The sequence below is a fragment of the Suricata suricatta genome, chromosome 9 (genome assembly GCF_006229205.1).
Source record: "Suricata suricatta isolate VVHF042 chromosome 9, meerkat_22Aug2017_6uvM2_HiC, whole genome shotgun sequence".
Taxonomy (NCBI): domain Eukaryota; kingdom Metazoa; phylum Chordata; class Mammalia; order Carnivora; family Herpestidae; genus Suricata; species Suricata suricatta.
Genome location: NC_043708.1, coordinates 102225920 through 102239653, shown reverse-complemented (window position 1 = coordinate 102239653; position 13734 = coordinate 102225920). Strand labels below are relative to the sequence as shown.

The following is a 13734-nucleotide window of genomic DNA, read 5'->3' as shown; positions in this document are numbered from 1 at the left end:
CACAGAAAGTTTACTCATTGGCAGTTTATTCAATGACAGGGTATTCATTGTCCCAGGTCAAGTAGCTGGTAAGTGGTGGATCCAAGTCTGTCTGACAACAAGTGAACTAAAATCATCCTAAGTTGTTTCGTTTTCTCAGTTTGCGCATTTCCACTGGAGGTACCACTAAACTCCCAGGCCTGAGACCTTGCCCTCTCTTGGCTTCAGTGTCTCAGGACAGCCAGCAGCTCTGAAAGACCTGGGGGCTCAGGGCGGGTGGCAGACAGGCCATCTGCACTGATGTGCTGGGAGGCAAAGGGGGACTTGACTGCTCTATCTGCCAGCCATGGATTTACCGCAGCTACTAACTTCTCTCTCTTTTTTTTTGATGTTTTTATTTATTTTTGAGAGACAGAGAGAGACAGATTATGAGCAGGGGAGGGTCAGAGAGAGAAGGAGACACAGAATCTGAAGCAGGCTCCAGGCTCTGAGCTGTCAGCACAGAGCCCAATGCGGGGCTCAAACCCACAAACCGTGAGATCATGACCTGAGCCGAAGCCGGATGCTCAACCCACTGAGCCACCCAGGCGCCCCCTAACTTCTCTTTTTAAGTAATCTCTACACCCAGTGTGGGGCTTGAACTCAGAACCCCAAGACCAGGAGTCACATGCTCCATCAACTGAGCCACCAGATGACTTTGTTGCTAACTAACTTTTAATCTTGACTTTGGAAGAGTTAAATTTGCTGGGTTTTATGTCTTGAAGGTTAGGAGCAAGGAATCGGAAGTCAGAAATACTTGGGTTCCAATCCTGTCCTGGCTTCCCTACTTTCCTGCTGTGTGATCTTGGAGCAGCTTCCAAACCTCTCTGAGCCACAGCTGCCTCATCTGGAATAGGGATAACAAACCCCAACCTCTTGGGTTAGAATGTTATGAGGAGATGGGTTCCACTTAGAGATGCACAAGGCTCAGGTTGCTTTAAGCAGCGCAATGCTTACTCTATCCATCCCTCTAACTGAAGCTACTTTACTGCAAAACCTTTTACAAATATACTCGGGGCCCTGGGTGGCTCAGTCAGTCAAATGTCCAATTCTTGGTTTCAGCTCAGGTCATGATCTCACAGTTTGTGGATTCAAGCCCCACACTGGGCTCCATGCTGACAGTGTGGGGCCTGCTTGAGATTCTCTCCCTCCCTCTCTCTGCTCCTCCCCTGCTCACTCTGTCTCAAAAATAAGCTTAAAAAATTAGAAAAAAAAATTAAAAATATACTCAACTTTGTCAGATGACTAAATCCCCCCCCTTTTTAAAGTAATCTGTACACCCAACATTGGGCTCAAACTCAAGACCCAAAGATCAAGAGTCACATGCTCAACCAACTAAATCATTCTTAAATCTTTAAGATTCTTAAATCTTTTTGATGCCTGCTTAGATTTATTTTGCCTGGAATGTTCTTCCAGTAAGTCCTCAATGAGCCTCAATGAGCCCTCAGACCCAAAGCAGTGAGATCACCTGCAGAATCAGCTAAGCCGGTATTTCACTGCCCACTCTGAGCCTTTCACATGCTAATTCAAATTGTGGGCCTCCCAGAATAGCATTAAGGGGTCCAAGGGGAGCAATGGAACTTGCTTCCTGCAGCATCTACCAACATCTCTTCTCTGGGGAGGTCGCCACTGCCTGCCATTCATATTGGGTGGGCTTTTCCTTAATCTGTCCCCAGCTAGCCTCCATTTCCAGCCTGAGAGACGAATGTCCTATCAAATCCCACTTTCTTCTCTGTCCTGCCCCTGGTGCCCTCCACCCAGGCCCCAGGTATCACTGTCCCTCCCCTCCTACAAAGCTCCGCAAGGCTCAGTGTGTGTGTGTGTGTGTGTGTGTGTGTGTGTGTGTGTGTGTGTGTGTCTACCTACCCCTAAGGCTCTGCTGTTGTCACCTCTTGATGACCCTTTGTCTAGCTTCCACTAGGGCCCTAACCACCCATGGACCCAATTCTACTTCTTGCCTTGCTCCCTGGAGCTCCTCTCTGTTCACCTGACACTCTAGCCAAACAGGGCTCAGCATACTTTGAGTTTTCCTATACCCATGTCTTTTCCTCCGCCTGGAATGCCTCAACTACCTCTCTTTAGGCCACAACTCTAGTTCTGTGCCTTCCATTCTGCTTGGGCATAGTTCTTTGTGCTTGAGGCTGCTTCACCACTGGTGAGGTCTGATGTAGTCTTTGGTATACAGTGGGTACATGTAAATACCTGTAGCCGGAAAGAATGAGTCTAACTCAACTCCTTCATTTTACAGTGAGGCCCAGAGTTGTAGAGTGTACCCTGCTGCCCGGAGACAGGACTGAGGTGGGTTCCTGCAGGGCTCTGCCCCAGGCTAGGCTTCTTTTTCTTTTTTGTTCTTTTTTTAATGTTTATTTATTACTGATAAGAGAGAAACAGAGCATGAGTGGGGGAGGGGCAGAGAGAGAGGGAGACAGAATCTGAAACACTCCAGGCTCTGAGCTGTCAGCAGAGAACCCGACGTGGGGCTTGAACCCACGAACCATGAGATCATGACCTGAGCCGAAGTCAGACTCCCAACCAACTGAGCCACCCAGGCGCACTGGGGCTAAGCTTTTTCTGCCATTCCGTTGGGAAGGAAGCCCTCCAGAGGCCACATTTCCTTGGGAAGACAACTGTGTAGATCTCACACTATAGACTCTTCTCAGCCAGGTATGCCACCACTGTCCCAGGGGAGCCATCCACTCTGGAAGTCTCTGGTTCATTCCCACTCTACCTCTCAGATCCTCCCCAATGCCATTCCACAATTTCTTGTACTATCACCTGGACAAAGTCTGAGGCAGAAAGGGGGACCACAAAAACCTCAAAAGGTCCTTAATGGCCCCAGCTGTGTGCACAACTCTGCATGTGTGTAGATTTCTGGAGTGAACACCAAGAGACACCACCTAAATCTCAGTGGTGTCTAAGATCCAAATGAGATATAGAACAACTTATCTGTTGAGCTCATTATACAGGTGTTAATATACACGAGTCTCTTAGGACTGTACCTGGTACTTTTTTTTAAAGTTTATTTATTTAGTTTATTTATCTATTGGGGGGAGAGGCAGAGAGAGAAAGAAAGAGAATCCCAAGCAGATTCTGTGCTATCAGTGCAGAGCCTGACGTGGGGCTCGAACTCACAGACCCTGAGATTATGACCTGAGCTGAAATCAAGAGTCAGGCACTTAGCTGACTGAGCCACTCAGGCACCCTAGTACCTGGTACATTTTAAGTGTTCTCTAAGGTATGAGTTGGCCCACAGCCTGTTTTTGCAAATAAAGTTTTCTTGGAACACAGTGATGCTTTTGTTTTTGTATTGTCTAGGGCTGCTTTCCCACTAAGGCTACAAGGGCAGATTTGCATACAGATGTAACTATATAGCTCACGATGTCCATGAAGAATTGGCTGCCATTATGATCATGGTAAACACCAGGGGCTCTAAGGCACACAGCTAGTAGTCTGGGGCTTGTATCTATGTCTGTTCAGGGATCCTGTAACACACCTGTGCTTCTCCACTCACCTTTAACAATAGTGCTCACACATTCATTCAGCAAGGGTTCAAGCAGCCCCTCTCTGTCCTCTAGGCTGAACTATTAGGAGGAAAGGTTGGAGCTGGGGTTTGAAGCTGACCTTATAGATTTGAAGAATGACCTCACTCTGCCTCCATGGTCCTAAATGACTAGTCCTGAGCACCTCTTTTTGTCTGTTAAATACACAAATATTCTTCCTACCTCAGGACCTTTGCATGTGCTGGCTTAGCTGGCTCTTTCCTGTCATTCAGGTTCTAGCTCAGATATCACCACCCAATTAAAACTCCTGGGTTCCAGTCACTCTATTCTAACGTGGCACCACCATGTACAATATTTTATTTGCTTACTTGTTTTTTGTTGGTCTTCCTGAGCATAATGTGAGGTTTATCTTATTCATTGCAAGAGCCTAGTGCCTACAATAGTGCCTGACTTGTTGGGCATTCATGGTATTCAATAATTGTTGATTAAATTAGTTAAATGATTCCTTGACAGGGTGTCAGGCAATGTGGTTTTTCTTCCTGGCTCGGTAAATCCACTCACTGAGCCACATTTCCCTTCTCTGGGCCTCAGTTGCCTCCTATGTAAGGTGGAATGTGAGGGGTGGGTGAGAAGTCCCTAATCTTTTGGTTTGAACATTTTATGATTTGAAAGCATTTGCCAAGGACCTGCTATTGGTAGGTTTGGTGGTAACAGGCTATATTTGACATTGAGCCTAAGTCCCAGCCCAGGCCCTGGGGACAGCTGAGAAAGCCTCTGCTGAGGGATAAGGGAAGGGAGAGGAGGGGGGAGGAGGGAGGAGGGGGGGAGACCCAGAATCAGTCAGGCAGGGAAGGCTCTAACACTGTAGGCCAGGAGCCAAGGAGGAAGTGCACAGAAAAGGGAGTCAGACGGAGGAGGAGGGCGAGGATACGGGCTGTGGAGAGGGCTTCTTTACTTTGTAGCCTACGAGCTTCAGAGCTGTTTGAAATTTGTATAACAAGTATGCATTATTTTCGCAACTGGAAGAATTAAAATGTGCATGCCCTTTGACCCAGTAATTCCATTTCTAGGAAGTCCCTGCAGATAGAGGCATGTGTGAAATGACCCATGTACAAGGCTATTCACAGCAGCCTTGTTTGAAATAGCAAAATACAGGAAACAATCTAAGTTTCCATCAAAAGGGAACAGACAGACTAGACAAACTAGGGTACATCTGGAAAATGGAACAGTATAAAGATGTCAAAAGCAAGAGCCTAGCGAGTCTGTATGTGCTGACGTAGAATAATCTCCAAAATCCGTTAAGTAGAAGAAACAAGGTACAGAACGACGTATCCAACATCATGCCATTTATATGAAAAAACTATACACACAAATGTTTAGAAATGCTCAGAATATCTCTGGAACATGTGCCAGTTGCTAGGGGATGGGACTGGGGGGAGAGACTCAATGTTCAATGTTCTTTTTATAAAGTTGAGGTAAAATTCACATAACACGAAATGAGCCATTTGAACCATTTTATTGAAAAAACTTTTACAAATGTTTATTTATTTTTGAGAAAGAGAGAGAGAGAGAATAGGGAAGGGGCAGAGAGAGAAGGAGACACAGAATCTGAAAGAGGTTGCAGGCTCTGAGCTGTCAGCACAGAGCCCAACGCAGGGCTCGAACTCATGGACAGCGAGATCATGACCTGAACCCAAACTGGGCACTTAACCGACTGAGCCACCCAGGCACCTCCATTTGAACCTTTCTGAAGTGTACAATTTCCATACTGCAGCCATCACCTTGATATAGTTCTATATTTTCATCACCCTAGAAAGAACCGTCCATACGCACCAGCAGTCCTCTCCCATCTCCTCTCCCTCAGCCCCTGGACGTCACCAATCTGCTGTCTCTGTGGGGTGGCCCAATCTGGATATCTCCTACAAACGGAATCATACAGTACGTGACCTTTTGTGTCTGGCTTCTTTCACTTAGCATGTTTTTGAGGTTCATCCATGCTGATCCTAGTCATGATTTTATTTTCCACTTTATGGATATACCACATTTTGCTTATCTGTTCATCAGTTGGCAGACAGTTGGGTTGTCTCCACCTTTTGGCTATTGGGAATACCACTGCTCTGAAGACTCTTGTGCAGATTTTGCCTTGAATACCTGTTTTCAGTCCTTTGGGGGTACACATCTAGGAGTGCAACTGTTGGGTCATGTAGTAATTGGAGAACTGAAAACGTTTCAATGTTTCAATATTCTTTTGTACCTTGTGAATTTTATGCCATGAGCACCATGAGCAAATATCAGCACTTCCCCCACCCCAAAAAAAGAAAAAAAAATGAAGGGGTATATAATGGGGGGAAAAGCATACTGTAAAAATACAAAGGGTTATGTTGTTAGGTAAGAAATGAGCAAATATTTATCTAGATGATTTCTGAAAAAAACTGCATTTCGGACTTAGACCTCAATTCAAATTCCTCTCTTTTGTTTTCATTCTATTCTTGCTACGGAGCACAGGGAGACCTGGCATCAAATCCCAGGTCTGTCAGTTACAGCTGTGTATCACTATACAGGTTACTTAACCTCTCTGTACCTCAAATGTAAAATAAGGAGAGGTCATCTACCTGGCCGGCTGTGAAAGGTGAATAAGCTGAGGGATGTGTTACGCCCGGGTCTATGCCTGGCACACGGGGGGAGTGGGGGGGGCTGCCTGGGTTAGTGGTCTTACCCTTGCAGAGTGCCGGAGTCCATCTCTTCTCTCCTGGAATCACTGTTCTCTACAGCCCTTTTCACATAAGCTGCTCTGACTCCCTACATGCTCCAGGAACTCTTAGAGGCCTGGCCTGCTGAGCAGCCCCCCTCCCACAATTTCATCATCTCTAAGGCCAAACCTCTCAGAAGAGGGGCCAAACAAGATGTGAGGGGACAGGAGACAGGGTCAGGTGCTGGGAAAGGGGCCTGCTATCTGCCCAGGACTGCCCAGGGACAGGGAGCATGGGTTTGCTTTATGGGGCAGTGGAGCCCAGGGCCATATATACTGTGTGGAGGCACAGGAAGACAGAATTTGGGTTTCCCTGGAGGAACTTTTTAATCGACAGGATATCACACCCAGCATGGTGTTAAGCACTGTTATGTGATTCTACACAAGGTGTCCTCGGTTCACAGATGAGGAAACTGAGGCTGAGTCCTTTGTCACTTTGCACAAAGGGACAAAAACAAATGTAAAGTGCAGTAAGATTTGAACCCAGACCTGTCTCATTCTAGAACTTGGAAGCTTAGCCTCTGTGCTACGGGGTCAAAGGCCAACTATGTGACAAATGTTAATGATCGCTAATCATTATCTGATAACAGTATTGCTGTAAGTAGAGCTGGAGGTGTAGCACTGCAGTGAACACTTTGGGGTGGGGGGTATGAGTTGCTTCTCCCCAAATTCAGGCAGGGGCTGGATTAGCTTTCGGTAGAGATTCAAGTATTTGATACAGATGCCTGGATTTGAGATTCAAGTATTTGATACGGATGCCTGGATTTGAGCCCTGGGTTCTAGTTGTGAGGGACGAGGAGACGCCCAAGATCTGCCCCCAGAGATTTAGCTATCATTGCTTTCACATGGGCCCCAGGAATGTGTCTTTTTCCAAAGATAATTCTGGTCTGCAGCCACGTGTGAGGTCCCCTGGCTTGGATGATCTCTAGGGTCCCTTCTAACATAGATTCTATGATCTGCAATGCCTTAACACCCACGACGGGGAAAGCACTCCTTTGGGCAAAGCATTGCCCTCTCCTCCCACAGACTTCTTAAATTCCTAAGGCCCTGGAGAGCATGAGTGCAGCTGCCCCCTTCCCCAATGAGCAGCAGGCTTTTGGAAAGGCAAAAAAGATCGCAAAGATGGAGGCACAGAAGCCTCACTGCCACTTTCAGTGGTGACGTGATGCCAGCTCATCTTCCTTCCTTGCCCTGCTCTACTCCATGCAGAGCCCCAAAACTGTCACATGCCCACTGGACCCTGGTCAAGTGCAACCATTCCTACTTCCAGCCCCTTGGTCTCTCTCTGAAACTGCCCAGTGGAGTCAGCTTCCCGGGCATATCAGGCCATTCTGCAGCGTTTGTCTGATCCACAGAGTCCTCTCCCCGCTTCTAGGAGGCCAGCGACAGGAAGGCAGGCAGGCTAGAGAGGCATTCCCAGTGAACTTTGGTTCCCTGGGAAGGACTCAAAACCGGTAAAAGTTTAGCAACTACCATGTAATCATTGCCAAAACTTAAAACTCTCTTTCTTTTTTAAATATAGACTTTCTGGGGAATAAAATTTGAGGACTCTACCAGAAAAGATCTTTGATTAATTTTGTTTTTTCTTAAACAGAAAATTTCTAACCCAACTTCTTTAGGCATTAAATAGAAAGTATGAAATGGGGGTGCCTGGGTGGCTCAGTCGGTTAAGTGTCCGACTTCAGCTCAGGTCATGATCTCGTGGTTCGTAAGTTCAAGCCCTGCATGGGGCTGTGTTGACAGCTTGGACACTGGAGCCTATTTGGGATTCTGTGTCTCCCTCTCTCTCTTTGCCCCTCCCTGCTCATACTCTGTCTCTTTCTCAAAAGTAAACATTAAAAATTTTTTAAAAATGTATGAAATGAACTCAGTACCATGCTGTGGGACCTCAAGAGATTTCAGCTGCTGAGCCTCAGTTTCCCCATCTGCGAAGGCCACTGGCCAGTGGTCAGGTAGAAACTGGCGCTGGGGCAGGGGCTCTGGCTGCCAAGAGGGAGGGTATAAGTTGGGAGCCCAGAGCACAGCCTAGGAAACTTTGGCCTGCCAAGATACCCCTTCCGGGTTTCTGATCATTACTTTTTAATCTTCTACTTTCCTTGCAGGTTGCTGGCATCCCATTCTCTCTCCCATCTTGGGAGAAGAAATGTAGTCATTGACATCTTAGTATAAAAATACTTCTCACAGGGATATTTCTATGGTAACCCAAGCCTTCCATTCATTCAGTGTTCATTACTCAACCCCTTCTACAAGGACGTGGGCTGGGTACTGAGGATTCAGAGATTTAAAAAAGCAAACATCGGGGCACCTGAGTGGCTCAGTCAGTTAAGCGGCCGACTTCGGCTCAGGTCATGATCTCACGGTTCATGGGTTCGAGCCCAGCAGCGGGCTCTGTGCTGACAGCTTGGAGCCTGGCGCCTGATTCTGATTCTGTGTCTCCCTCTCTCTCTGACCCTCCCCAGCTCACGCTCTGTGTGTGTGTGTCTCTCTCTCTCTCAAAAATAAATAAAAATGTAAAAAAATAAAAAATAAAAAAACAAACATCCCTGTCCTCAGGGATGATGTTCTCCCCTAATTTTCAGCCATGTGGAGATGGAAGAAATAACTTTTTTTTTTCTTGGAAGTGAGGGAGATACTGCCTCTTTGGTTTGAAGTGAGATTCTAGGGTCTATTCCTTTTGCTGATTTTATAATGGCTCCTCTTGTTGCCCTACAGCTTTGAGACCCTCAGAGAACTTCCAGAGCCAGGATCTCACTTAGCACCTGCGAAAGCCTGGATAATACTCATGAAGGCGAAAGGCATCTCTAGTTTTACTATGAGAAAACTAAGTCTTAGAAAGGAAACTGCCTGCCCATGGTCACACAGGTTGCTATGGTCGCCTGGATTCAAACCTAGATCTTCTGGCACAGGTATTTTGGAAATGCTGTTTGCCTTGGATTTGAACCTGTGATATAGGTTACTATGTGGCTCAGAGTAAAGGAGGCAAGAGAAGAAATGGGCTGAAATGACCCAATCTCTGGTCTTGATCTGCACCACGCTGACCCTGACCTTCAAAGTAGAAGTAGGACCACTACCAATAATCACAACCCCCAAGAACTTACCATGAGGTGATTTGTCTTATGTAACACATCCCTGAAGTTGTGGATTAGTTTCTCCATTTTACAGATGGATTGATTGATACTTAGCTGGGAACTTCTCCAAGGTCACCAAATCAGAATCCCATCACAGGGCTGCTTCATGCTTTTTCCACCATCCATGCCATCTACCAGTGGCTAGGCAAGTTCCTCCAATACTTCTGAGCCCCTGTTTCCTAATCTCTAACTAGGGATAGCAGGGACAATGGGAGGACTGTAGGAGAAGGCATATTCACTGCCTAGGGTAGAAAGCAGCAGATACTTTATAAATGCCAGCATCCCACTCCCTCCTCTCCCTGAGATCTCTTGCACCCAAATGGAGTTTAAACCTATAAATGGCAAGAAAATAGACCTCAGATACCTCCTAGCCTTTGGGCCTCAAGGTCACCCTCTATACATGCCTTATTACTCAGGCTTTCCTGATAGTAGGGGAGGTGGAGTTAGAAAAGGAGGCCTGCCTGGAAGTAGCCAGGCCTACCCTCAGGATGCCAGATCCCAGGCCATGTTTCTCAAGAGTGAGGATGTCTGACTCTTTTCCTTATCCTAAGAATGAAACAACAAATGATAATGTCTGTACAGTAAATCAGAGAGAAGGGGCCACAGGTGTCAGATAACTTGGAGGCCCCAAGACTGGCTTAGTACCATTTCAACAAAGATTTACTGAATATCTACTACTGCAACTGCCCACCACTCATTGAGCTCTCTCCTGGAGGCCAGGTGGCTGCAGAGATCCAGGGTGGGGCTCTATTCACTTAGCAGGGTTTGTGAACACTTCTCAGAGTCAGAGATTTTCCCATGTGGTAGGTAAGACTGAAAGACAAGGGATTCCCAGGATTCCCAGGCTCACGAGGACACAGAGAAGGCATTCTGAGAACACTCAGGAAGGTCAGGAAGTTGGGAAAGGGGGGTGGTTCCAGGCAAAGGGAACAGAAATGTGAGTTTAGAGGTGATGTGGAACCTAGCACTGGGAGAGGACAGGGACGCTGAAAAGGCTACTAGACTCTGGGCTACTAGGTCACAGTTGGGTAAGACAGAGAAACAAGTTTCCAACGTCCAGACAGTCTGCCAGAGTTGTACACCCCGAACTCTTCTCTCTGCAGTCCCATCTGCATCAACCCCAAGTTAGCATCAATGGCTACTCATGCCAGGCTGGGTGGGAGCTTTGCATTTGTATGATCTCCAAATCCCTTTGGGGCCAGAGTCTCCCAATCCTTGGGCCACCAAGGATATGCAGACAAACAAGCTGCTGCCCGGAAAGTGCTAGAAGTCTCAGAGTGCCTGGTTGGCTCAGTGAGAAGAGCACGTGACTCAATCTTGGGGTCCTGAGTTTGAGCCCACGTTGGATGTAGGAATAGCTTAAAAATAAAATCTTTAAGGGGAGCTTGGGTGGCTCCCTCTCAGGCCATGATCTCACGGTTCCAGAGTTCGAGTCCAGTGTCAGCGTCAGGCTCTGTGCTGACAGCTCAGAGCCTGAAGCCTGCTTCAGTTTCTGTGTCTCCGGCTCTGTCTGCTCCTAACCCACTCATGCGCTCTCTCTGCCTCTCAAAAAAAAAAAAAAAAAAAAAAAAAGTTAAATAAAGAAAATCCTTTTAAAAAGTGCTTAAGGTCTGGTCACATAAAGATTTCTGAGGCATTTAGCATCCTCATATAAGGTGTTTCTTATGACTACAAAGAAGAAAAAACTGGAAATCATGCAAATATCTAATAAGAAGAGAAAATTCTGTCATGTTGAGTCTGGAGCCTAACGTGAAAAAAAATTATGACAAAAGAACTTAAAAAGAAACGTTCATGACAAATTTAAAAAGGAGTATTTAAACTACTTGGCAATTTTGATTTTTAAAATATGCACAAAGGGACTAGGGGAAAATAATAATCCTGCTCTTCAGATTTCAAATTATTTTCTAAATTATTATGTAGCTTCTAACTATTCAACAATAAGCATGTATTCTTATCATCATGAAAGTAATAAAGGTTATTTAAAAAATCATCAGTTTCATATCATGGAAAAATACAGTGATGGGGGTCAATTGTGGGCCCTGTTTTGTTTTGTTTCATTTTATGTAATCTCCACACCCAACATGGGGCTCAAACTCAGGATCCTGAGATCAGGAGTCACAGGCTCCACTAACTGAGCCACCCAGGTGACCTCATTTGTTACCTCTTTGGGCCTCAGCTTCCCTATCTATAAAATGAAGACCTGAGGACAAGATGAGAATCCCTTCCTCTTTGAAAAATTCAAACTTTCTTTTATTTTTTATTTGAGAGAGAGTGAGAGAGGAAGTGTGTGTGCAGGCACACAAAGAGGTGGGGGGAGAGGGGCAGAAGAGCAGAGTGGGGGAGAGAGAGAATCTTAGGTAGGCTCTATGGTGGGGTGGGGAACTTGATCTGGGAAATCAAGAGTCAATCAACTTAACCACCCAGGCACTCCTCAGACTAACTTCTATAGGTTACCTGATTTTACAAAACTGGCCAGGTTCCTCTGCCTGAAAAAAGTGGGGCTGAAGAAGGATTTTGAGGGAAGGGAGGTTTTGGATTGATATGGGGTGGGGAGGAAGAGGAAAAATATTGCTGGGCCAAAGTTGGAGATATGCCTGATGGGAAAATCTATTCTAGGGAAAAGGGGTTAAGAGTGGGAATTCAGCCAGAATGGACTGACGTCTCTGAAGGATGCTCAGGATATCCATGGGTTCACTAGGATGGCTCCATCTGGAGGTGCCAGAAGTTGGGTTATCTAGGAAACTGGGTAAAGTGATACACCTATCACTAATATGAGTACTTGATTGCTCCTGGTGTTGATGCCAGCACACAGTAGTTCCTTGGCACACAGTAGGTGTTCAACAATTTGCTAAATGAATATGTCACTAGGAAAGATATCGTCTATTTTTTAGGCTTTAATTTACTTCTCTGCAAAATGGCAGGTTAGGAAGGAGATTATAATTTGTGGGGGTGGGGACAAGTCACAGGAACATTGTATACTCCCCCACTCCCCTATGGTAGTGCCAGCCCTATTTAGAGGTTGGCACAGTGAGGCTCAGAAGGGTTGAGTCATTTGTCCACCGTCGGTCGGGGTCCTAACTGGGTCAGGACTACAAACCCAGCTTCTCTCACTTCACCCACGAGGCACATCACTTCCAATCTCAAAACCCAGGTGCCATTACCTGGTTTGTCAGGAAAAGTCAGAATCACACCCACAGACGCCTGATCCTGACCAGGGTCACACAGGATTCCCGTAACACCTCCCCAGTGTCTTCCCAGGTCGGTTAGAGCCTCTGGCCAGGATCCCCCGGGTCGCAGGTCGAGTTCCCGGGCGGGGCCAACACTGAGGGCAGTGAGACCCGAGGGGAAGAAGGGTTTTTACAAAGTGGCAGCAGGGGCTGGCCCAGTCAGCCTGGGTTTTCAAGTCAGAAGCAAAGCGGCTGGGGGACCGCGCGCTCCAGACCCGCAGAGGGGTGCCACCACCACCCGCCCTTGCCACTAGGCTGCTCTCCCCTCCCCCCGCCCTGGGGCTCTGAATAGGAGGAGAAAAGGTGGCGGGGGGGGCGGCGGTATTTAAGCAGAGGGAGGCAAGGACCCAAAGGCGGGGGTGGAGGTTGAGGGGAAGAAAGCGAATGGAATCTTCTAGGTCCTTCGAGGTACCCCCTCCCTGGGCTAATAACCATTTGGGTCCCAAAGACTTCTCTCCCCGCCCAGAGTTCTATTCAGTGACTGGGAGCGAGAAGGGAGTTTGATCTAAGTCCCACCCTCTGGGCTGGAAGCCTGAAGCCAGAGAGGGGAAGTGATTTCCTCAAGGTCACGCAGCATAACAGCTGCCAGTCAGGGCCAAAGCCCAGGTGTCGGGTCCCCGACGGCCATCGTCCTCAGAACCCGGCCCCCAACAGCTCTGCGCTCGGGGAAGACAGGAGTGTGGACTGGAGGCTGGATTTGGGAGTGAAATGAGTGCGCCGAACACCCCACAACCCCAAATCAGGGTCCAAGGTGGGGGGGGGGGTGCTCCTTCCTGAAGTTGTCGACCCAGGAGCTCCGCTTCGGGCGCGGGTGCCGCTCTCGTGGTTCCGCCGGGCGACGGCGGGCGAGAGACAGGGGGCGCGAGTGCTCGGCATGCAGCTCCACCTCGCGCGGGCTGGGACAGCACGGAGCAAGCGGACCCTTTAAGAAAGTTCACTGGGCGAGTTTATCAAAGTTTCAAAACTTGTCGTGCAGAGGAAAAGGGGAAAGAAGACCGAAGGGAGAGAAGACGATGGAGAGAAAGGAGAAGCCCCGCTGGAGGCTGGCGCGCCGCGCCGCGGCCCGGGCCGGGGCGAGCCCGCAGTGGGCGGCGGGGATTGGCTGCGTGTTC

At 47.6% G+C, this 13734-nt stretch overlaps 1 protein-coding gene and 1 long non-coding RNA gene across 3 annotated transcripts in view; both read left to right on the top strand.

The window, feature by feature from the left end:
• RBPMS2 (RNA binding protein, mRNA processing factor 2) overlaps positions 1 to 13734 on the top strand; it is a 49140-nt gene that overhangs the window by 8502 nt on the left and 26904 nt on the right. The gene's annotated exons all lie outside the window — the stretch shown is intronic.
• LOC115302655 lies at positions 25 to 9401 on the top strand. Its single transcript, XR_003913575.1, has 4 exons — positions 25 to 68; positions 2267 to 2316; positions 5332 to 5456; positions 8980 to 9401. It is a non-coding gene; the product is annotated as an uncharacterized LOC115302655 (long non-coding RNA).